The following is a 25,924-nucleotide window of genomic DNA, read 5'->3' on the forward strand; positions in this document are numbered from 1 at the left end:
AATTAGAGCTGGGCAAGGTTATGTTGGTGGTCCATCCAATGCACCACTAAAGATTAGTTTGTATTCTTGTTTCTGATCATGCTCTTCGGTTTTGTAATACGCACCTTGATGCACCTATCTGTTCTGACAATATATAGTAGACCACAAGGGCACTTAATGGCGTAACTCACTAGGTGGGTATTACAGTTCACCGAGTGTTTCAATTGAATCTGTTTGCCTGTTTGAGGGTGAGAATTTTTTTTGCCCACTATCACGTTGCTACAATGTGTACAATTCTAGCACTATTTCATCCCTTTGTGCTGAGCAGTATCCTTCTTGGTGATTGACAATGCAATTTCTTTCAGGTTCTGGGTCTGTTCATGTGCAATTAGAGGTTTATTCAAGAAAAGACCCTTGAAGTCTGGTTCCGTTTGAAGGCTTTCTCAACTTTAGTCGATGATGCGCTTAATGGTGATTGAGTGGAGAATTTAGACACAAAATCCTCAGGGTAAACAAACGTTGGAGAGCTGAATCCAGTACTTGTTCTGGGTACCCAAATTTGATTGACTGTATTTTGAATACTGAGAGCAGATGTCAGGATCAGACGTGACCAGTTTCACATGTATGAATTGTGAGAAAGATAAGTGCTGCTTCAATGACAGTGGATGAATGCTGATAAATAATAGCATGTTGTTCCCGTTAGTAGCCTTTTTGAAGACTTTGTTGGAAAGACCCGATGATGTAAGTTTGAGATGAACATCAAGGTAAGTGATAGTCTTTTGGATGGAATGTGTAATCTGAATTCTGGGATTTTTCTGATTAAGGTCAGCAATCTGCTGCTCAAGGTAATCTCTGGAGCCTTTTCAAATTAAGAATATGTCATCAATGTATCTTAAATACATAATCAAGTGTGTTGCATAGATCTCAGAATTTTAAATGAAATGGCCCCCAAACTGACATGAAAATGTTGGCATAACTAGGGGCCCCAGAAAAACCTGTAGAAGTTCCATTATTCTGTAGGTAATATGTATCCTTCCAAACAAAGTTACTGTGGAACAAGCAGAAGTGTAATACTTCTAACTGAAAGATTTTGCTGGCGCCTAAGTCCTCTTGGTTGATTAATGCCCATTCCACAGCCCCAATGCCCTTGTTGTGTGATATAGAAATATATAACGAAGCAACAACTATGGTGTAAAGCCACCAATCGTCAGTGTCAGTGACTTGTAGGAGCGTTAAATGCTTCAGAAAATCTGTGGTGTCTTGGACATAGGATAGCCAACTCTGGATGAAGGGTTGTCAGAATGTGTCAAGGTGTTTCCTGAGAGGTTCATGAATGGACCTGCACCCAGACACAATGGGTCTGAATGGGGGATTAGGGATGCTCTTATGGATTCTAGGCAGCATGTAGAGATGAGGTCTCCGGGGAAAATCCATGGATAAGTAATGGCGTGTGTTGTCATTAATCCCACCATACTGCAGGGCTCTTTCAAGAATAGTTTTCAAGAGGTGGTAAATGCAGCAGTAGGATCATTCTCAAGTGGTATGTAGGTGTTTTCATCAGAGACATGTGATGCCACACTATCATCATAAAAGGTGCTCCCCCTTATCTGTGGATTGGAATAACAAATCCTTTGTATCATTGAAAGTAGAGTTCCCTGCTCATGTCTCGACATATTACCAAAACCTGAGTGGCAAAAATGTATGTGCTGTAGATCCTTTTTGACCAGTGACTCAAACATGTCAACAGTTGTGTGGGATGTGGGTGCTAAAAATAGACTCCTCGGTTAAACTCTTGGTATTCAGATTCTTCACTTGTGCTGACTGGGGTTTCCAAATTATCAAAAACATACGGTAAACGAAATTTGTGCATGAACTTAAAGAAAGCAACTTCTGTTTCCAACAGGTTGGGCTGGTATGTCGGTACGAAAGAAGTGCCCTTATTAAGGACTGCCTCTTGTAGAGTGGCTAATGTTGTTGATGAAATATTGATGATGTAACGGAGACTCCCTACCTCGGATCTGGCCCCCCTTACTTACCCCGTCCGGGGCGTCCTTTCCGCTCAATCCTCCCTGCCCAGACAGTCCATCCAGGGTTTCAACCACAGCCTCGGTGACCCCAGGAACCCCGCCCCTCTTTCTCTTACAGGAGCCAATCCCGAACAGCGACCCACCGGAAGGACAACCCCTGATTCCCGGAAGTCCCTCCTACCCGTTCCCCGCCGGAGACAGAAAAGCCGGAAGACAGGAAGCAGAAGTCGTCGAAGGATCGTGGCAGGAGAGTTCGGCAGGAGATACGACGACAGGAGAGGACGAGAGCGGCGAACCAGAAGAGTGGTCGGAAGACTGGTGGAGTTCCCCGGAGGAGGCTGAAGAGCGGCCGTAACTCGGATGAGAGTTACGGCGGAGCCCGTGAGTACCAGCTTTTCCTTCCGTATAGTACTCTACAGTACCCGTGTGTACCCTAGACTCTCTGTAGATAGATGTATATAGCCTCTCTCCTGTTAGCACCCCTGCACACTGATAGGATCTCTCCGTATCCATTGTACAGCTCCTCACGCTCTGTAAATAGTACCCCACTTAACCCCTTTTCCGAACACCTATCTTTCTTCGACTTATCCCTCTTGCTCCTCGTTCCTTCTCCTCACACTCCCCTCCACTTTTATCACTCCCGGTGAAGGTTACGGCAGCGACATAGAGTGTCCGCAGGACTAACGGCTCCTTCTGTGTTTTGTCTCACTGCCCTCCGAGGTGTCCGTCCTTCCCCCTTTCTGGGACCAACGTCGACGACTTGGACAGCAGAAGACCTTCGGTGACGACGACCACAACCGACGGGGCCCCACATCGTCTCTACCCCTCCTCCTGCAGAAGACCTGTATTCTATCCTGTTGCACACCGTACCTTGGACACAATAAAGTAGACTATTGCACACTATATACGGCCTCCTTGCCTGCTTTTCCAGCCCGCCGAATCCCGAAGATCACAGGTGGTGTCAGAAGTGGGATTAGCTGGAAGCATGGAGGCCGTAATAAAGAAAATGGCGGAGAATCAGGAGCAGTTGGGGATAATGATGGAGCGTTTCTTGAAGACGGCCGAGGACGATCGCGGCCAACTACACGATGTGTTACGGGGTCAGGGGACCACCCATGAACAAGCTATGGGGAAACTGACCACTGTGTTGGAGCACCAGAGACCAGCCACCTCCCTACCATCAGTGGTACTGCAAAAATATGTGCCCAGGGAGGATCCCGACTTTTTCTTTACCAATTTTGAGAGATTGGCACAGGCTGCAGCATGGCCTGCCGACCGCTGGGGTCACTACCTGGGTCCCTTATTGACCGGCGAATTACAGGCGGCGTACCAACAGGCGAACGTACAGGGTACCACACCTTATGGGGACATAAAGAAGTGCATCCTTGAACGGTTGGGCATCGACGATGAAACCTATCGCAGGAAACTACGGCAAATCAAGGAGGGACCCCAGGAAACCCCGAGAGCTCTATCCTTTAGGATTAAGGACCTGGCTAATAGGTGGTTGAGACCGGAATCCTCCACCATGGACGACGTGTTACAAAAAATCTACCTGGAACAATTTCTGATGTCATTGTTGCCCGGCACCCAAAGGTGGGTACGACAACATGCCCACCTTACCCTAGACACGGCGGTGGAAATCGCAAGTGCCTACAGTCGGGCACAAGAGACCCAACGAAGTAAGGAAGATCCGCCCCACAAACCACATCCCTCCATAAACCTCCGACCTCCCCGTCCTTCTTTCCAGAGGCGACCGGAACCAATCCCCCTGCTCCCATACCCCGTAGTTCCCCGACCTAATAACCCCGGACCCCAGTGTTACCATTGCGGGGGTTTTGGTCATATTGCTCGGTTGTGCCCCCAGAAGGAGGAACCCATGGAGGTGGGACTCGCCCGGAATTATGTGTGTTCGGTCCCAGGCATGTCACCTCCGTCGTTCCACTGCCCTGTAAGCATTGATGGACAACCACTTATGGCCTTGGCTGACTCGGGGTGTCGACAGAGTGTTATCCGGCCCCAGCTCTTGCCTCAACCTGTGGGGCCGACGTCCGGTACGGTCGCCATTCAATGTGTCCATGGAGACACAAAACAGTACCCCACTACCCAAGTTCGGGTCCAACACCCTAAGGATCCTGGAACCACCCTCTCTGTTGGTCTTATCCCCACTCTACCGGAACAGACTATTCTGGGAAGTGACTATATGGGACTACCAGGACTTCTGCAAGAAACGACTGATTCCCTGGCCCGTTGGTGGGGAGAAGCCCCGTTCCCTCAAGGACCTGTTTCCCCTAGGACTGAACCCAAACCACCGAAACCCAAAGCCCAGAAAAAGAAGGAGAGACGTGAATACACCGGTGTCTTCCCAGTGACCCTCGAAGAACACCCGTGGCAGACCGACAGAGAATTCAGGGCAGCCCAACGAGAGGATCCGGTGCTGCAGGAAGCATGGGCCAAGGCAGTAGACCACGAGGATCCTCTTATAGTAGGTCCCTACTTCTTTAAGAAACATGGGTTGCTATATCGGAAGGGAGGGACCCACCAAAAACCTCAATTACTCATACCCGGTCCCTTCCGGGAGAAGGTGCTCTTTCTGGCCCACAGCCACCTTCTGGGGGGACATTTCGGAGACGAGAAAACTAGCCAAGCGATCCTAGACAGGTTCTATTGGCCAGGGGTACACCAAACCATCAAAACATACTGCAGAGAGTGCCCGGTCTGTCAAAAACACAGTAGATACCAACCTCCAAGGGTACCCCTACAACCCCTTCCCCTCATTGACGTCCCTTTCAGCAGGGTAGGTATGGACATCATAGGGCCCTTACTACCTTCCCGAAGTGGCTGCCGATATGCCCTAGTCATCGTGGACTACGCCACCCGCTTTCCCGAAGCCCTTCCCCTGCGACAACCCACCACCCAAAACGTTGCGAAAGCTCTCATTGCTGTGTTCTCAAGGGTAGGATTTCCCCGGGAGATCCTGACGGATCAGGGCACTCCCTTCGTCTCCTCCCTTATGAAACAGGTCTGCTCCCAACTAGGGATTAAACAGATACGCACCTCGGCGTATCATCCACAAACCGATGGGTTAGTGGAACGATACAATGCCACATTAAAACAAACCCTAAAGAAACTATTAGGGCTGGAGGCGAGGAGGTGGGAGGATATGTTACCCCTTGCCTTATTTGCAATACGTTGCAAGACGCAGAGCAGCACAGGATATTCACCCTACGAACTGTTGTATGGCCGACCCCCTCGTTCTCTATTGGACATGGCTCAAGAAGCCTGGGAGGCGGAACCAGATCGCACCCGTCCCCTCCCGGAATATATGGAGAACCTCAAAACCCACTTGTCTCTAATAAGGGACATCGTACATCAGAATCTTACACAGGCACAAGAGAAACAGAAGGGTCAGTATGACAGAGGCACAAAACACCGGGTCTTCTCAGTGGGAGATCTAGTTCTCTTAATGATGCCCTCCTCCGACCAAAAGCTCCTTGGACAATGGCAAGGTCCCTATACCATACTCCGACAAGTAACCCCTGTCACCTACGAAGTACAACTAGACCCCACACGGGGTACCACCCAGATTTATCACGTCAACCTACTAAAAAAATGGGAAGGTCCTCGTCCCGTCCTAGTCGGCTCTATTGGTCTGGAACCCCTTTCTTTCTCCCCTTGCATAGACCCCGCCCTACCTCCGTCCCTGAGTGTAGCCCTCCAGCATCGTCTCTCCCCTTTACAACAGGTGTTCTCCTCTTTGCCTGGTCATACCTCCATCACTGAGCACGCCATACAGACGAGTCCGGGGAAGGTGGTCCGGCAAAGGCCTTATAGGGTCCCTGAAGCCCGTAGAGCGATCATACACCAAGAAATAGAACAGATGTTAAAGCTGGGCATTATAGAACCCTCTGTAAGTGACTGGAATTCTCCAATAGTGCTTGTACCCAAACCTGATGGGTCTGTGAGATTTTGTATTGATTTCCGCGAAGTCAATAAGATATCATCCTTTGACACATACCCGTTACCCCGAGTAGACGAGATGGTCGAGCGTATAGGGAAAGCCCAGTACATATCCACTCTGGACCTCTGTAAGGGGTACTGGCAGATACCTCTTAGAAAAGAAGACCGAAAGAAAACGGCATTTTCGACCCCTGAAGGTTTATATCAGTTCCTCGTCCTCCCCTTTGGCCTCCCTGGCGCACCCGCCACATTCCAACGGGCCATGAATCATATCTTACGACCCCACACTCAGTATGCAGGGGCCTACCTCGACGATATAGTTATCTACAGCGACACCTGGTCACAACACTTGGAGCATCTCCACAACGTCATTTCCTCTTTGGGCTCCTATGGGTTCACGATTAATCCAGCCAAAACCAGCCTGGCAGCCCAAACCGTTAAATATCTGGGATACCTCCTGGGTGAGGGCCTCATACGGCCCCAGAGAAGCAAAACAGAAGCCATCCATTCCCTCCCCTTCCCCCAGACCAGAAAAGACTTGCGGGCCTTTCTGGGCCTTCTGGGTTACTATCGCAGGTTTGTGCCCAATTTCTCCCAAAGGGCCGCCCCGCTCACTGACCTATTGAAGAAAGCCACGAAAACAGAGGCCATCCTGAAAAACCCGACGCCCCTATTGTGGCATGCATTCACCGATCTGAAAAACGCCTTGACCTCCGATCCCGTACTAGTTAGTCCGGATTATACACAACCCTTCCTACTTCAGACAGATGCTTCCGAACAGGGTTTAGGGGCAGTACTGTCACAGAAGGACCACGAGGGGAACGAAAGACCCATTCTTTACCTCAGCAGGAAACTGTTTCCTCGAGAACGGAATTATGCCGTCGTGGAGAAAGAAGCTTTGGCAATTAAATGGGCAGTGGACAGTCTCCGTTACTACCTAGAAGGGCGTGACTTTACCATCTTCACCGATCACGCCCCCCCTTGAGTGGATGGCCCGGAACAAGGGGCACAATGACCGTGTCCTGCGGTGGTTCCTAGCCCTCCAACCGTACCGCTTCAAAACAGTACATCGAAAAGGCATAGAACAGGGTAACGCGGACTTCCTCTCTCGCTATCCACTGTCCACACCGGATACAAGAAAGACAGCTAGGGAAAGGGAATGTAACGGAGACTCCCTACCTCGGATCTGGCCCCCCTTACTTACCCCGTCCGGGGCGTCCTTTCCGCTCAATCCTCCCTGCCCGGACAGTCCATCCAGGGTTTCAACCACAGCCTCGGTGACCCCAGGAACCCCGCCCCTCTTTCTCTTACAGGAGCCAATCCCGAACAGCGACCCACCGGAAGGACAACCCCTGATTCCCGGAAGTCCCTCCTACCCGTTCCCCGCCGGAGACAGAAAAGCCGGAAGACAGGAAGCAGAAGTCGTCGAAGGATCGTGGCAGGAGTGTTCGGCAGGAGATACGACAACAGGAGAGGACGAGAGCGGCGAACCAGAAGAGTGGTCGGAAGACTGGTGGAGTTCCCCGGAGGAGGCTGAAGAGCGGCCGTAACTCGGATGAGAGTTACGGCGGAGCCCGTGAGTACCGGCTTTTCCTTCCGTATAGTACTCTACAGTACCCGTGTGTACCCTAGACTCTCTGTAGATAGATGTATATAGCCTCTCTCCTGTTAGCACCCCTGCACACTGATAGGATCTCTCCGTATCCATTGTACAGCACCTCACGCTCTGTAAATAGTACCCCACTTAACCCCTTTTCCGAACACCTATCTTTCTTCGACTTATCCCTCTTTCTCCTCGTCCCTTCTCCTCACACTCCCCTCCACTTTTATCACTCCCGGTGAAGGTTACGGCAGCGACATAGAGTGTCCGCAGGACTAACGGCTCCTTCTGTGTTTTGTCTCACTGCCCTCCGAGGTGTCCGTCCTTCCCCCTTCTTGGGACCAACGTCGACGACTTGGACAGCAGAAGACCTTCGGTGACGACGACCACAACCGACGGGGCCCCACATCGTCTCTACCCCTCCTCCTGCAGAAGACCTGTATTCTATCCTGTTGCACACCGTACCTTGGACACAATAAAGTAGACTATTGCACACTATATACGGCCTCCTTGCCTGCTTTTCCAGCCCGCCGAATCCCGAAGATCACAGATGACTAAAGTCTTGCCTGACTCCTGAAGGTCATTCCTTCTTTTTCTGCTGTTGCGTCCCCAATGGGTTTTACTGTGCTTGGAATCTTGTGACTGATAGCTGCCATTGGTTAGTGGATGGCTGCTGGGCTCGTACGTCTATCCTGGATCGTTCAGTGTTATTGCAAAACAAAACAAATCGCAAAATCAACATGTGAGGAGTATTAAATGCATCATCAACCAACGTTGGAACTCCATCAAACACAACCAGACTTCAAGGGGTCTTTTGTAGAATAAACCCGTATTTGCCCATTAACTAACCCGGAACCTAGAAAAAATTATATCGTGAACCACAAAGAAGGATTCTACTGCACACAAAGGGATGAAAAGTTGCCAAAATTGTACACATTGCAACAACATGATAGAGGGCAACACTATTTCTCACCCACAAACAGGCAAACAGATTCAACTGAAACACTCAGTGGATCGTAATACCCAACTAGTGATTTAAGCCATTGAGTGCCCTTGTGGTTTACTATACTTTGGCAAAACAGTGAGGTGCATCAAGGTGCGTATTACGGAACACAAGAGTGTAATCAGAAACAAGAATAGAAACTCCTCTTTAGTGGTGAATTGGATAGACCACCAACGTAACATTGCCCCGCTCCGATTTACTGTGTTGCAAACCATAACAGTGAACTCCAAGATTAACACCCAAAATCTTTTGTCACAACGTGAAACCTATAGTATTAGGCTTTGTAGGAAATTGCCCCTTTTTGTGCGGTTACCCTCCTACTTTTTGCCTGACACATGATGCACTTTGACTTGGTGTGCCGCCTGGATGCTCTGGGTTTATTTTGGGCTTTGTTCTTAGAGAAGAAGCTAAATAAAATTCTATAAAATATTAAAATCCCTCCCATGACTATGTGGCCAGGCTGTAAACGGAGCGTGTTCTCAAGCTCGTCGACGGCAATTATAACGTCTTGTATTAGGCCATAGAAACTAAATATCTGAAGTATCTGAATTACACTTTTCAGACTTACTACTATCCATCTTGCTCTGGGATCCCTAGTGACCTGCAAGACTTCCCCCTCACAATGGTGTGTCAGCAAAACTGCAAGACCCCTGACTGCTGCTCCAGCGGAAGCAAAAAAGGCTTTGGAAATAAAACTTGGCAATCCAGGGGCTAGTGGAATGTGTTTTAAGGTGTGCTTCCTGAAGCAATATTAATTGTACTTGGGCAGACCTGAGCCACTCGAGTGTAGATTTGAGCTTAGTTTGGTTATTGGCCCAGTTAGTATTACAGGAAGTTACCCAAACAAATTGGCTTTCTATCATTGAAATTTGAAATGCTTCTTCTCCACGGCTGCCCTTTTTTTAATTTATTTTTTACTTCAGACTTTGCTGAACGGTTTCCCTTAAAGCAAATGGTATCAGGCTAGGCCTCATGACATATGCAAACTTATAGCTCAAGAAACCAGAATTCATCAAATCTCTTCTACCTGTGATTTTATTTGCTTTTTGCCCAGTCTGCACCCCGTGCCCCCCCCAAACCTCCCTCCTCCCCACACCTGGAGACCTACCCGCCAGAGGCTCGCACCCCACCCTCACGCCATTCCTTCGCCCATCCCACCCCAACCTCCCTAGGTGAGTACTCTCTGAACTCTTTACATGAGGTACAGCAAGACGGCCTTAGTACATTACAAAACGTATCCAACCCAGTATAAAACTGTACTCATTAAATTCTTTAGGATTTCATTTGAACAACTTTTGCTTGCTATAGCAATTATCACCAGATAGCGATGAGACTTATCTTGCAAAGTTACTGTCTCTGCGCCCCCTACTTAACTGAAAGCAGATATTCTTTAGCCTGGTCCAGTGACAAAAAATATATGGGACGTCTCATAAAAAGAAATTTCAGCTTGGATTGCTGCATAATACCGGCCAGGGCACCAAAGAGTTTGAATTCTTCAGTCAATCCAACAAATTCTCGTCATCTTCGTGCTGCTAGGATCGACATGTCACAGTGCATTTGGAATGAGAAATTATCCGCGGTGTAGAATAATTTCTTTTTGATTGCCTGTGTCAAAATCTGTTCGTTAATCCAGATATCGCCGAAGTTGACGAGAATTGGTTGGGGAGTTTGTGGGCCAGACTGTGTCCAAGCAAGGTTAGATCCCCCCCTTCTGCTGTTTTTTCTGGCAACACGTATTTTTGGATCAGATCTGATATCAGCTTTGTGGCCAATTGGCCTGCCTTCCAGTCCTCTGGAATACCCAAAAATCTTAAATTGGTGCACCGAGCTCTGTTTTCAACAAAGTCTATCTTTAATTGAAGATCTTCCATCTCCATTTGCATTTTTGCGTGGATTCCTTCTTGTTTATTGAAGGTATCTTCCAGCATGGATACCTTCAGTTCCACATGAGTCATTCGGGAGGCGAGTTGTTTCATTAATCTGCCGAGCTGTTCATTGGTTTGACAATGAGCGTTTTCTTGTGAGAGCTTCATTTCGCGAAATTCACTTGAAATCTGATTTAGTGTTGTCTCAATAGAGTGAGGCTGAGAAGAGCTTGGTGTCGAAGCGGCTGGGCATCCAAGGCGATTCAAACAGTTAGCCACCTGAGATACTTTATCCCAAGCTAGAGATGATCCAGTTCTGCTTGTATATCTGCCCTTGCACAGCTACGATTTAATCCGCATTTTTTTTAACCCCATTTAGGGATCATAAATAATGGATATGTCTGCTTTTTTTCTGTGGTTAGCTCTTTGAGCGGAGTATTTGCTGGGGCAGCTGGGAGGTCAATTATAGCTGGGCAGGAGGAGAAATGGCTTCAGAATTTAAGGTGAACTCCATTCTCTCGTGCCAAAATCTGTTCAGGGAAAGAGCCTGCTGATTTGTAGCCTACGACGACTTTTACTGATCTGTTCTTTAGCCTGCTGGCTACGGCCCTATCCCCTTAGAAGTTTTTATTGGATGTGTGATTTTTCACTGAAAGATCTCTTTGAATGCATTTCATTGAAGTGCCAGATGTAGTAAACCATACACAGATGACCACCAAGGGTCCAATAGTCGACTGGGGGATGTCGGCGTTTTCACAGGGTAGGCGCACGCCACATCTGAGCCACACAGACCGCTTCTGCAACTACCCCACTGTCCCTCCACTTGAGACAGGACCTAAAGTCCCACCACAAGCTGCTTCATCCCCTCCTTAATTCAATTTTCCTTGATCTGAGGCCAGTCTATATCTTCTACAGTGGTTCCCTTGCTAAAATTGGGGTCGAGTATCCAGCGAAACGCCGTTGCTGGCTCAGAGAAGACTGTGTTCCTTCTCACACTCTCCTCAAGAATGTGCTCCCCACCTCCAATTGGTGTCGACCCCTTTCTTTTATGAGTCTTATGTGGGGGAATTACACAGCAGATTATAGGAGTTAATAATAAAGCTCCAGCTTATTAGTGGAATTAGGATGCAAGGAGTTGGTTATGCTGACTGGTAGAAATTAGTTACAGACTAACGTGGTTCTCCAGGGCCGGTTCTAGGATGTTTGAGGCCCTGGGCAGAAGGGGAAAGTGCGAGGCGCCTCTAATTTGCATAGACCATTCAGGGCTATTTGCATCTGAATAGATGCCCCCTGCTCCTGAAGCTGCAGCCCCTCCCCTCTCAGCCACCTACAATCACCTCTTAACAGCTCATCAAGGGCTGAAGGTGTTAGGGTTGCTTATCTCCATAGAGGGTTAATATTGCCAGGAAGCTCAACAGCCAGGCAATAGTCCTTCCGCTGTGTCTCTCACTGGGTGGGGGGTGGAGGCCTAATTGGCGGACAAACCTGAGTTTGCAACTGGGAATCGGGAGGGGGGCCCCTCCCCTCGGGTTTCCCTTGCTACACCATAGCAGTGAGCCAGGGGAGGGGTCCTCCTAAGGTGGCACACTTGCAAGGTGGCACCTTTCATGCCGTGCCCTGACTGTCGCATTGTTGCAGGCCCCACATTGGAGGGCTGACTATGGGGCCCTGGGCAGTTGCCCACACTGTCCATGCCTAGCGCCGGCCCTATGGTTCTCTAAGCAGGGCTGCCTTTCCGTTCTCCAAGCCGCTTAACCGCTTGCCGCCCACCTCAAACAGGTTGCTTTTGTATGTATTTTGGAATTATGGGATCCTGCCGCACCTCAATATCCCCGGTTTGCCAAGATCAAGTGCACTATGCGTGGGCCGGAACAAACACTTTTGGGAAAGATGGGATTCACTGGGCGGGGTCGCTTGGATTTGCACGAAGGCACTGCGACTCACAGCATTTGACATAGCAGTCTTTTCCCTGTCTCAACTGCTGTCTGTCACAGCGCAGATTACTGCTCATCCTGGGTGGATTAGAGTAGTCTTTTCCAGGACAGCTAAGTGCACTCTGCTATCCGCCAGCCATCTTGTTATCTCCTCCAAAAATGAGCTGAACCACGGAACATGACAGGAGCTCTACGTGGTTTCCGTCAGCTGCTATGCAGATGTGTGAATCCTGCAATATGAAGAATGGCTTCTTTCATTGTTGAGGGAACAATACGCCCCTATAGAACTCAGCCTCCTCCCACATTCTCCCTGCTGCAAAAAGATGTTCTTCATACCCACCTCATACCTCCTTTTCAACATTTTCCAGGACACAGGCTTTGTTATCTGCATCCTGTAATGGCTACCGCAATAATTCATTTGCTGCCAGCCAATCAGATTGCTCAGCTAATTGGCAAATCCTCCTAGAACGAAAGGAAAAAAAAAGGTCCTTCGAATAAGATTTATTTTGTTTTCCAAATTATTATCTGCAGAGTATTCGGGTATGCAGATCTGTGAATCGCCCAACGATAAACTATCATGTTATATAAAAGTCAATGACTGATTAATCCTTTGAGGCCTGCATAATACCTTTCAGTAATGGAAATGTCTCAAAAACTACTGAATGGATTTACATCAAACCAAGCAAGCATTGGCAAAGCCAGTACATCTTGCTGTTTTCTAATTGAAAGTGCTTCTTCCTTGATTGGCAAGTTTTCGTATGGTTGGAGAGTGAATGTGAGAATGTCTTATGTTTGAATGAGAGAGAAGAGGGTTGAAAATGTGAATGGAAATTTAATGGGTTAGTAAGCACGAAGATGGATGGCTAAATGGGTGAGTGCAAAGATGAATGGTTGAATATGTTAGTGTAAGAATGATTTGTAAGCGAGTGCCTGGATGGATGCAGGCTGATTACACTAACCTAATAAACCGAGGCCTCAGCAGAAGTGATGGTTTTGTTAAACTGTCAAGAATTGCTATTTTGCCCCTGCAAGCATCACACTAGGGTTGTGCACATTTGTGCTAATAGTGGCCGCAATATATACAAAATTACCATGAGTTTGCCGATGCAAGCCTTTATAAAAAGCACGCAAAATTGCAGCTGACCTACCAACACAACAAACAAGTTACTTACCTTCGGTAACACTTTTTCTAGGGGATACAGTATCTGTCTGTGGATTCTTCACCTTTTGAATTACCCCTTCACCAGCATACCACGGAAATTATTTTCTTAGCTCTCCCACTTCAACGAGGACATCACAATAGCACGGCTCCGCTCGCAACTCCGTATGATGTAAGAAGACCTCGTCGGCGTGCTGACGTTTGTTCCACACATTTTTTCCATGCCCTCGAGGCGAACTGACAACATAATACAAGTATACACTGTATACAAAATGTATACACAAATACATAGTGTGTGTATATATATATATATATATATATATATATATATATATATTACCTACTGGCGGTCGCCAGTAGGTAGTTATAGTTAGGACCACGTTTCCATAGGAAATCCGCAACATTCTATTTTGAATAACTTTGGCGCCGGTCGACGAATCCTCGCGAATTTTTCAAAATAGGTGGGGCGCTACGCTCCGCTCCTACCCTGAAAGTCTCGGGGGGATTCGTCAAGCGGGGGCTGAGATAAAAGGGGGGTCCCAAAACGCGTTTTTCCCATGCATTTTTCCATAGGACCTTTAGACACAGCTACAGACCGAACGGCTGAACAGAATTACTTGAAATTTGGCAGAGAGGTAGTCCTCAGGTCAAGGAAGTGCCTTTTGTAGGTTTGGTGTAAATCTGTTCAGTAGATTCAGAGAAAATAGCCTTTAAATCAATATATATATCTGAGCCAGCTTACGGTGCGCTTACGGTGCGCTTACCGTACGCGTACGGTGGCGTGCGCGAGCGCGATTTTGATTGGCTGTTAGATCTTAGTAAACATTCGAATCGGTCGAAACCAGGAAGTGGCGGCCGCCATTTTCTCACTCGCTCTCTGAGTTGGGCAGCAAAAACGATGCCAAAAAATGTCTAAAGAGGCAGTTTCTTGAGATCCTAACCACCCAGCATTGATATAGGGGTCCCCAAACAACCCCCCAGCCCAAATAAAAAATGTTTTTTTTTTGGAAAATCGCAGATTACGCTTACCGTACGTGTACGGTAAAAAAATTAAAAAAAAAAAATTATCCACACCCTCCCCACCCCGTGTGCAAATGGTGCCCGAAGGACACCATTTGTGCATGGCTTTTGACAGGTAAGAAATAAACAAAGAATAAATTTCACAAAGATGCGCATAATATGTCCCCCATGTGCGCACGGTGCGCGAAGCGCATCGTGCGTACATGGCCCATCCCGCATAACGCACCGCGTGACCACCGTGCGTGCACGGCACTAACTGCGTAAAGTGGGCGCGCGGTGCGCGAAGCGCACCGTGCGCGCACGGAACGAACTGCGTTAACTGGGCGCGCACGCCACGAATGGCGTAAAGTAACTTAGCATTTAAAAAACCGTACAAATTCACTGAAAAAACCATAGGTTTCACACACGTTATAGTTAGGAATTAGCATTTAAAAAACCTTGCAAATTCACTGAAAAAACCATAGGTTTCACACATGTTATAGTTAGCTGTACATTTCACTCGTAAAAAACCAATGAAATTCCCCCGTTATAGTTAGTGCAGACAACTATAACTCACGCGACCGCAATCTTCTGCTGATGACATATGTGTCTTTATGAAAAAAAAATATTTGTAATATATGTATAGCTAAAATTTAATGGAAGAAGACATGGGCAAATAAGTGTCTAAATACAGTATTAGCATCAGCAGAAGATTGCGGTCGCGTGAGTTATAGTTGTCTGCACTAACTATAACGGGGGAATTTCATTGGTTTTTTACGAGTGAAATGTACAGCTAACTATAACATGTGTGAAACCTATGGTTTTTTCAGTGAATATATATATATATACATACATAAAAAGTAAAAGTAAAAAAACAAAAGCATTTCCTAGCAATAAACTGTCTGGTACATAAATGACATATGCAAAATGACATATGCAAAATAACAATGTCAAACGGTTTTCGATATAAGCAGGTGGACAACAGGGAGGCGGGTGGGTCAGTGAGGAATCCACAGGCAGATACTGCATTCACCAGAAAAAGCATTACCGAAGCTAAGTAACTTGTTCTTCTGATGGATACATCTGCCTGTGGATTCCTCACCTTTGGAATTAAATCACCAAACTGTTCCTCTCTCAGAGGAGGGTGTCCACCCGCCTATACTAAAAAATCTTGAAGCACAGAGCGTGCAAAATGTCCGTCCCTCCTAACCTCCGAATCCAAACAGTAATGCTTCGCAAAGGTGTGAAGGGAGGCCCAAGTTGCCGCCTTGCAGATGTCTACATCAGGAACACCTCTATGCATTAGTCTACAACAGGAACACCTCTAGCCAAAGCGGAAGATGACTTAGCTCTGGTGGAATGAGCTCTAATACCTTTAGGGGGCTCCTTCTTGACCAAGGCATAGCAGATCTTGATGCACAAGATGATCCACCTGTTAAGTGTTCTTTTGTGGACAGCTTTGCCCTTCATCCTTCCAACATAGCCCTCAAACAGCTGGTCATCCAGTCTTAGGTCCCTGGTTCTGTCCAGGTAGAAACTGACAGCCCTCCTAGGGTGCAGGCAGTGAAGTCCCTTCTCCTCCTTGGAAGGGTGAGGGGGAGGATAGAAGGTAGGGAAGGTAATAGACTGCCCTACATGGAAAGGAGTGACCACCTTAGGCAAGAAAGCAGCCCTGGTCCTGAGAACCATCTTTTCTGCATGGATGGTTACAAACGGAGGTTTAGAACTAAGAACCTAAAGCTCACTTACCCTCCTGGCTGAGGTAATAGCGATCAGAAAAAACGTTTTGAATGTAAGAAGCCTCAACGGGCAACTATGAAGAGGCTCAAAAGGAGAACCCATCAAGAAAGTAAGTACTAAATTCAAATCCCACTGAGGCATAATGAAGAGTGGGAGGAAACCTATTGGTGAGGTCCTTAATGAACCTCATAACAATGGGGGACTTAAATAAAGACGGCTGGTCCAGCAAGCAGAGGAAAGCCAACAAGTAACCCTTTACAGTAGCCACAGCACATCCTTGCTGAGCCAAGGAAAGTGAAAAGCCAAGTACATCAGATAAATGGGCCTTCAAAGGATCAATGGACCTCTCTCCACACCATTTCACAAACTTGGACCACCTAGACTTGAGTGTCTCCTGGATGATAAAATAACATCTAACGCATCCGGTGGGAGAGAGAAATAACTCAGGTTGCCCCGTTCAATCTCCAGGCATGAAGGTGCAGGCTCTGGAGGTGGGAGTGTAGAACATGCCCCTGCGACTGCGAGAGGTGGTCTGTCCTGAGAGGGAAACGGAGCGGAGAGTGCGAAGAGAGGTGAAGAAGATCTTGTGTACCATACCCTTCTTGGCCAATCCGGAGCAATCAATATGACTTGGGCCTAGTCTTGGCGAATCTTCCTCAGAACTCGAGGAATCAAGGGTATGGGAGGAAACGTGTAAAGGAGTTGCAAGCTCCAATCCAATTGAAACGCATCCCCCCAACGCTCCCTGCATCTGATGCTGAAGACTGCAGAACAACGGGCAGTGTGTGTTCTTGTGAATGGCAAACCGGTCCAACTTAGGAAACCCCCACATCTGGAAGATGTGAAGGACCACCTCTGTACGAAGCCACCAATCGTGATCGGCCGAGCATTGCAGACTGAAAATGTCCACATGCACATTTATCACCCCGGCCAGATGATTTGCAAACACACAAATCTGATGGCCCTGAGCCCAGGACCAGAGTCAAAGAGCCTCTCTGCAGAGACAATACGACCCTACCCCTCCCTGTTTGTTTATGCACCACATCGCGGTACTGCTGTCTGTCAGGACTTGAATCGACTGACCGCGAAGGGAGGGAAGAAAGGCCTTGAGAGCCAAACGTATTGCCCGCTATTCCAGAAGGTTGATGTGAAGCAACCTTTCCTCCGGAGACCAAAGACCCTTGATCTCCAGATCCCCCCGGTGAGCACCCTACCCTAGAGTGGAGGCATCCGTGATTACTGTGGCCACTGGTGGAGGAGGTTGAAAAGGCTTTCCTTGAGACAGGTTGCCCGGCACACTCCACCAAGACAGCTCTGATGCAGTGTCTCTGGAGATTCTGGCCATCTCCCCGAGATCGCCATTGTGCTGAAACCACTGCCTGCGGAGGCACCACTGGAGTGCCCTTATGTGCCAGTGTGCATGGTTGACCAACAGTATGCAGGAAGCGAACAGACCGAGCAGGCGTAGGATCTTCAGGACTCGAACAACTGCTTCATCATGAAACAAAGGAACCATCTCCTGAATGTCGAGAATCCTCTGCGGCGGCGGGAAAGCTCGACAGTAGTGTCCAGTACTGCCCCTATAAACAGGCTGCGCTGAGAGGACACCAGGTGAGATTTGGGTACATTTATGGAGAAACCCAAGTTGAACAACAGTCGCGTTGTTACTTGCAAGTGACTCAGCACCATCTCTGGCGACTTTGCTTTGAGCAGCCAGTCGTCCAGGTAGGGGAAAAACGGAATCCCTGACCTTCTGAGATGAGCTGCCACCACCGCAATCACCTTTGTGAAGACCTGTGGTGCAGAAGTGAGACCAAACAGAAGGACCGCAAACTGGTAGTGTTCAGATCATACCGTAAACCGGGGATACTTCGGATGCAACTTCAGAATAGGGATCAGGAAATACGCATCCTGCAAGTCGATCTACACCATCCAGTCTTCCTGCTGCATGCCAAAAATACCTGAGCTAAAGTCAACATCTTGAATTTTTCATGCCTGAGGTAAAAATTCAAAACCCTGAGGTCCAAAATCGGTCTCAACCGGCCGTCCTTCTTGGGGATCAGGAAATAACAGGAGTAGCATCCCTGACCCCTTTCCTGCTCCGGAACCACCTCTATTGCACCTTTCTGTAGCAAGGCAAGAACCTCTTGCTGCAAAAGAAGCAAATGGTCCTCTGAACACTAGCCCTGGGGAGGAGTGTAAGCAGGTGGAAACTCTTGAAAATGTAGGGCGTACCCATTTTCCACAAGATTCAAATCCCAACGGTCCGAAGTAACCGATTTCCAATCTTGTAGAAAATGGGACACCCGGCCCCCTACAGGACCAGCATGCTCCAAGATGGGGGACCTAGAGCTGCTTTCCTATGGTACAGGTGGTGGGGGCAGGGGAGGAGGAGAAGGAAGACTGTTGCTGAGAGGCTCCCCGCAGACAGCCTCTACCTTTTCCTATGTACGACCTGTACAGAGGGTTCTGCTGCTGCTGTGGCTGCTGACGGCCTCGAAAGGAAGCCACCTTCCTAAAGCCTCAATACCTTTTGAATCCATAGCCCCTAGGCTGGGACTACAGGCACAAGCATCTTGCAATAGCCCTACTGTCCTTGAATCGCTGCAGTGCAGAATCAGACTTTGTACCAAACAATCTAGATCCATCGAAGGGTAGATAGAGCAAGGTAGCCTGTATATCTGGTGAGAAACCTCAAGACCTAAGCCAGGCATGCCTCCTGGTAGCCATGAGGAGCCAATCACCCTGGCGACCAAGTCTGCCGTGTCCAGACCGGACGGGCTGCAGCTTTAGTGTCCGATAGCGCTTCCAGAAAATTAACACGGTCATCCTCAGGCAACTTAGGAGCTACTTGCTTAACAAAATCCATTACTGCATAAATGTACCTTCGTAGCAAACACATGGCATTTGTTGACTTCAAAGCCATACTTGCTGAGAACACTTTTTTGGCAGACTGTTTTTCGAGTCTCTTTCCCCCGGGTTGGTGTGGAAGGATTCAGTTGACTGCTTGGAACCAGAAGCCTGAACCACCATTCTTTCTGGCAAAGGACGGGCAGAGAGAAAAGCTGGATCACCAGGAGCAGACTTGTACCGTCTTGCCACTGACCTAGAAACTGCAGGGGCAGACAAGGGCTTCTGCCACACCTCCAAAATAAGCTCCGTCAACGCCTCATTGGAAGGCAGCAGAGGCTCAACAAAAGAGGAAGGAGAATGCAACACTTCAGGAAAGATATTTGACTTCACCTCAGCTGAGGGCAACTGAAGGACCAACAGATCAGCAGCTTTCCGGATGACTGAGTGGGAAGGGGGCAACGTCTTGTGAAGGCAAAGCCTTCGGAGAAGAAAGCTCCCACTCAGGGGAAGAATCCAGGCCACTGGCCACCCATAAGCCCTTGATGTCATCCACAGAGTTTAGGAGCTCCCCTTACTCGTGTTCTTGCTGGTACTCCTCTTCTTCCAGCAGTCTTCGCGCTTCCTTCCTTGAAAGCCGCTCCAGGATCGGCATCGGTGGCGCCAGCCACGGCTCTGGTGACAACGGCTCCGAAGGAGGTCCTTCCGAAGTGGGCAACGGCGCCGCTCGAATCTGGAAAGACATCGGCCCAACACCAGACTGCGCCGGAGATTGAGGTATCGGAGTCAAAAACCTCAGCACCGGAACCTTCAATGACGGAGCCATCAGCATGAAAGGCACGAAAGGTGCCTGGGCATACTGTTGGGGTATGCCCAAATTAAAGGCAAGTGGACCCACGGGGCCAGACAGTGCACCAGTAGGGTAAGATGCCTTGGGTAAGATGCCTTGGCAAACATGCCAAACATTGAATTTAGGAAATGCGACAGCCCCCTGGTCTGGGTCCATCCGAGGCCTTGCGGGGGACTGAGACTGCAGAGACATCAGAGCCGGTACAGGTGAAGCCGCAGGAGCGGGAGAAGACTCCCTGGGTGCCGGACAATCCCTGGGCGCCGGACAAACCCTCAATGCCGGAGAGTGGGCCGGAGTCATGTGCAGAGAAGGAGTAGGCGATGGTGAGATGGCATCCTGGTCATGACGCCGCTGTATGGGGGAGGCTGACCTCAAAGCCCTGCCCTTCATAGGTCGACGTTGAGATCCATGTCTTCTCTTTTTCTTATGTTTCTTTAACATTGTAGTATGCGAGGTCGATGACTTCGATCTCTTGCGACCCCTCTTCTCTTTACTCAGCCGCACCATGAAGAGTTTCGCCTCACGTTCCTTCAGCACCTTTGGGTTCATCTTCCGACAGCATAAACACCCTTCGACACCATAGTCTGAAGAAAGACACCAGAGACAGTTGTTGTGGGGATCCGTGATGGACATATGGTCCCTACACTCCCTACAGGGCTTGAAACCTGACTTCTTCGAAGTAGCCATTCTCACTGCAACACAAAGTAGAAGATAGAAACAATGTTATCACATGAAAAATGGAGAGTCGCAAAAAGAATTGTTACGCGTCGTCGGTGCGGAAAAAAGGGAACGGACGTCAGAACGCCGACGAGGTCTTCTTATGGCTCCAATGACGTCATACGGAGTCACGACTGGAGCCGTGCTATTGCGACGTCCTTGTTGGCGTGGGAGAGCTAAGAATAGAATTACGTGGAATGCTGGCGCAGGAGTGATTCAAAAGGTGAGGAATCCACAGGCAGATGTATCCATCAAAAAAACTAAAACACCACCATAAAGAAACACGATCGCCAATCACAATATCAACAGAATACAGCACAACAAAAGCACGACTCCAAAAAAAACCAATATAATAACACAAAAAGACATTAGAAATTCATTTTTGTGTTATTCTGTTGTCTTGTATTGTATCGGTGCATTGTTACTGTTATGTGGTGTTGGTCATGTTCTTCTATTGATTTATTCTTGTGTTTTGTAGATGTGGTGAGTTCTTGTGATACTTTGTGATGTTGATTTTGTGTTGTCTTGATATGTGTATGTGTATTGTTCTCTGTATATTTTGTAGTGTTATAGTATTGTGCTATTGTTCAAGTGTTGCGTATGTGTGTAATTGTACTATGTTGTGTTATTTGTGTTTTGCTTTTGATGTGTTACTGCTGTTTTGTTGTTACTTTATGGTGCTATTAGTGTGGTATTCTGATGTACTATCTCTGTTATTGTTGGAAGGTCTTGTGTTATTAGATCGAGCATTCAAGACCTCTTGTATACTTTAGTATACTTCTTTAGGGGCTTACAGCCATCCCCTGCTTTTCATTTGTTTGCTTCTGTCAGGTCGTCAGCAGCACAATTACTAATTAATAAAGCACGCCACTAACCTTTTTTCCAGGACTTCAGCAGAGACGATGGTAGCTGATTTATACACCGGTTCCCCTGAACATAACCCCCAGCAGAGGAAATAAAAACCCTGCTGCGTGAGGTAGTGCCCGGAGGAAAAAGGGAAGGGGATAAAATAAAGAAAAGGCTGACAGCGGTGGGTTCCTTTCAGGGTCTGGTTGGCGATATAGCGCTCGTGTAGGTGGATTAACCCAGTGGAGCCGCAGTGGACTTGTGTTTTTTTGCAATTCTCAATGAACAAATAAAGTTTCTCTTTTTACCACAATTGCTATAGCACACGACAATTATAATAAACCAGGGAAGCTGGTATCCACAATATGTTTGAACATGTCAGAAAATTAGAGTCCATCTATAGCTTTGGATTTGCACTTGCACGTTTCTTTAATATATCTTCTTGAACAATCCAAAAATGTGTACACAACAGCCGACACGTGTTTCGTCCTAAAAGGACTTTTTCAAGGCTAGAAGCAATTCGACCGATCCATTCAAGAGATCCATGAATCGTCAAAATATCAATCCAAGGCAATGTAGGCCAACCGGGTGTTGTAAATCCCTTAAGGTATAAAGGTGATCCTTCTCCCCGGCAACAAATGGCAGGCGTAAGAGATGCACGCCAAAATCAGGTCCTGATAAGCCCGTAACGAGGTCTTCATGGAAATGAACTCCAGGTGTGGAGGAAGCATTGCCGGGGAGAAGGATCACCTTTTTACCTTAAGGGATTTACAACACCCGGTTGGCCTACATTGCCTTGGATTGATATTTTGACGATTCATGGATCTCTTGAATGGATCGGTCGAATTGCTTCTAGCCTTGAAAAAGTCCTTTTAGGACGAAACACGTGTCGGCTGTTGTGTACACATTTTTGGATTGTTCAAGAAGATACATTAAAGAAACGTGCAAGTGCAAATCCAAAGCTATTGATGGACTCTAATTTTCTGACATGTTCAAACATATTGTGGATACCAGCTTCCCTGGTTTATTATAATTGTCGTGTGCTATAGCAATTGTGGTAAAAAGTTTGTGGAGTCCTGAGAGCCTTCCTTGTCTCATTTTGGATTTCCGTTTTATCCTCCTAATAAGCAGAGGCGGATGTTTTGCTTGAGAGCACCGTGAAGACTAATCGTATGAAATATAACTGTTTTCCTACACTCTTTCTTTAAATGGATGTGCATGTAAATGTTCTGGCAAGCTTCTGCTTGGTTCTTTGTTGTTCAAATAAAGTTTTTCTTCAAGGCAGAATGTACAGTTCTCTTGCAATACGGTAGGTTTGCCACAGCGTTCAAAGGGAATGCCTCTTGCTACTTCATGCGCTATGACCTACCATAGACCGTCAATGCCGAATAATCAAGAGCAAGTTTCCAGCTCGCAAACAGTGTCTGTAATGGCTCTTAGAGAACACTGCCGGCTGGCGTCACAAAATAATACAAAAACAGGTCAAAACAAAGAAACCCACAGGTTCAACAAATGCGTAGCGCTGCCAGCGATCTTGCATAGACCAATAGTCTCACTGGCACCACTGAACTCTGAAATTAGCTGTAATAACATAAGTAAACGCACTCGTGACCTAAAACATCCACTGGGGTTGCGATACTTCCAATACGCTCACCGGCGTTGTTGGAATGCTTTACAAAGTGCACAAATGTACTCCAAATCGTAGTGGGGAAAGGCACTCTATGCCTGACGTCGCTACTCGAGTACTCGTTAGGACGAAGGGGAAGCGGTGAAAGAGGGTAACGCACGGGATATCCCCCGTGTTACCTGGACCGTTGCGGGATGACTCTCCGGACTCCTCTGGTGATTTTGCTGCGACGTTGACGCGTCGTTAAAACAGGAACGGGAAACGGCCCGACTCGGGACTAAGTGCGGAAATGCTTCTTGCTGTAATCCGGCGAGGAGCACCATCCGCCATTACAATCCTTCTTAGATCCTTGTTGTCAAGCACCTTCTGCCTCCGGAGGAAGTGCTTATGTACTGCAGGCTCCGAGGTGCGCCCCATTGCCTGCAGGGATTTGTAGTCTTTGGGACATGTGTGTGTTTTGTGCCTGAAAAGTGGTTTTGGTGTAATGCTATGACGGGTCTGTCTAGGCATTATCCTGCGGGTGATCGCTACAGCTTCGGTGTCCTTTAAAAATCCTTGCTTGCTAGTGGTCAGTCCTGCTTCTTTGTCCCTCCTTTTTGTCTTTCGTTGCTTCCAGGAAGCAGGGGCCGAGTACTGTAACATTACGCTTTGTGGGATTATCTGGTGTTTTGTGGGACTATTTTCTTCTTTGCTTCCTGCTGAGGTTACTGTTTGCAGTCCAGTTCACTTAATCTCCTAGTGTGGTCTACAGAATGAGGAATTCAGCATCTGGATCACTGCCCCAGGCTTCCCCCTATAAACATGCTTTTAAAGATTTAAATCTCCTCACATTTGGCTGATGGCGCCCAGCATGTGCTTTCAATCCAGTCTTGTTCCAGGCGAGGCTCTTTATTTACTATCCACTAAGCTTCACTGTAGCCTCACCCTGTAGCTGGTGAGGGTAGGGAGAACCGGGTGTGATGCAAGTGACAGAGAGGTTAACATTGTGCCTGCTTTAACACTTTCTGGTTTGTGGGCAGAAGCCACCGGACAGAGTTTTGTCATTTTTGGAAATTACCTTGTATATTTTTTATCCCGAATTGAATTTGGGAACTGCCACCCGTAGCTGCTTGTTTGTACGTTGACAGTAATACAATTCACTATGCAATGAAAAGTTCCAGAAAGATTCCAAACTAAAGACTGGTGCCAGTTGAAGAACATATTTCAGTTTTGTAGCCACACGCAGTCCGTTAGTTTGCGGCTTCTTTCGGGATTTGGTTTATCTAAAGATACAGCTGCATGCGCTGCGGGTGCCTACTCTGGCCCCAACAGAGCGGCATGGCTACCGAGTGTTTGTGTGCCCCCTTGTGCCCAGCTTCACATCTAGGGGCTGAACATACATTAATGCAATACCAGGCAAGGGGCAGTCAGTGTGAGCCAGTTATGGCTGGCGTGCTCTCTACTGGCGCCACCAGTATCTCTGAACGAGGGAAAATCGGATGCCAGCGGCACAAGGAGGAGCAAAAACTTAACTCACAACATTGGGAGACCAGGTCTACGGAGCTCTCCCACATCATTTGTGCATTTCTGTTATATTACGATATCTCAGTGTACACTGAGGCTGTCGTCAATGAGCATGTGACTTAAACATGTTTAAAACAGTGATTCGTAATAAAAGGTAAATTGCTAATTGTTTCTTTTTGCCATCCCATTCCTTGTCGTTGTACTGCACCTTCTGCCCAGTTATTTGCTTGTTTTGCCTGTGCTGTGTCTGCTGCTCAGTGAATGCAAGTAACCCTTTCCAGTTTGTGGGGGGTGACTTCCTCCCAATTACATAGTAGCATGGGGCCCTTCTTCCCATGTGGTGGGGAGGGATGGGCCATTTGTTATAACCGGTTTATAGCCAGTGGGTTTCTTTTTCTCTACCTTACTGCCCACCCTTTGACTAAATGGCTGGGGGGGGGGGGGGGGGGGGGAATCGAATTCGGAAATAGTGTTAAATTCACGGTTTCTGTGACTTGGCCTCCTTTGTGGCTGCCAGCAGCACATCTCACCACAAAGGAGGAAGACACATATTTAGAGAACAACAAAATATTTCCAAGGTGGTTTCGCAAGTATGTTTGTGCTTGATGAGTGCCTTTCAATAGCATTACAGGCACCTTAAAGTCCCCCTTTTAAACCATTCTCCTGCTGAATGTACGAGTAAAAAATAGTCACTTATTTGTTCCATTATCAAAGGGGCGCACACAATTTCAACAGTTGTGACACAGAGATGCATATCAGTGGCGTTTTCTCGTACGGGAAACAGAACCGCTTCAAGGTGACCTTAGCTAGATTTTTTGTTGATTTCTCCTTTTAGCAACCAGCAGCCTTCCTTTGCTTACATTTGAATGGCAGTTCTACGGAAGCAACGCTGTTGTGCTTAAGCTTTACTTTTGTATCAGTAGCACAGCCGATATGGCATATAAAGGGTCCACACACTGAGCAATCAGTATGTTGCATTTAAATGCAGAGTCCATTGCTTCCATTTTATATAGTATTTTTTTGTTCAAAATAATAAAACAATATGCAACTTCACTTGTCGTAGATAGTGTGTGTTGCTGTATAAATAGATTAATGATGTGTTACAGGATTTTGCCAGTCACAATAAATTGTTGCTTTATCGTCTTCCAGTGGGGCATTTCAATACTCAACTGGTTGTTTTTTTCTTCTCTTTAAGTCTCAGCAGCACATACTGTGAACACTCGGAATTTAGTTGGTCAGAGTATGTCAATTGTGAGTGTGATCCGCCC

This window comes from Triturus cristatus, chromosome 4_1, assembly GCF_964204655.1.
Source record: "Triturus cristatus chromosome 4_1, aTriCri1.1, whole genome shotgun sequence".
Taxonomy (NCBI): domain Eukaryota; kingdom Metazoa; phylum Chordata; class Amphibia; order Caudata; family Salamandridae; genus Triturus; species Triturus cristatus.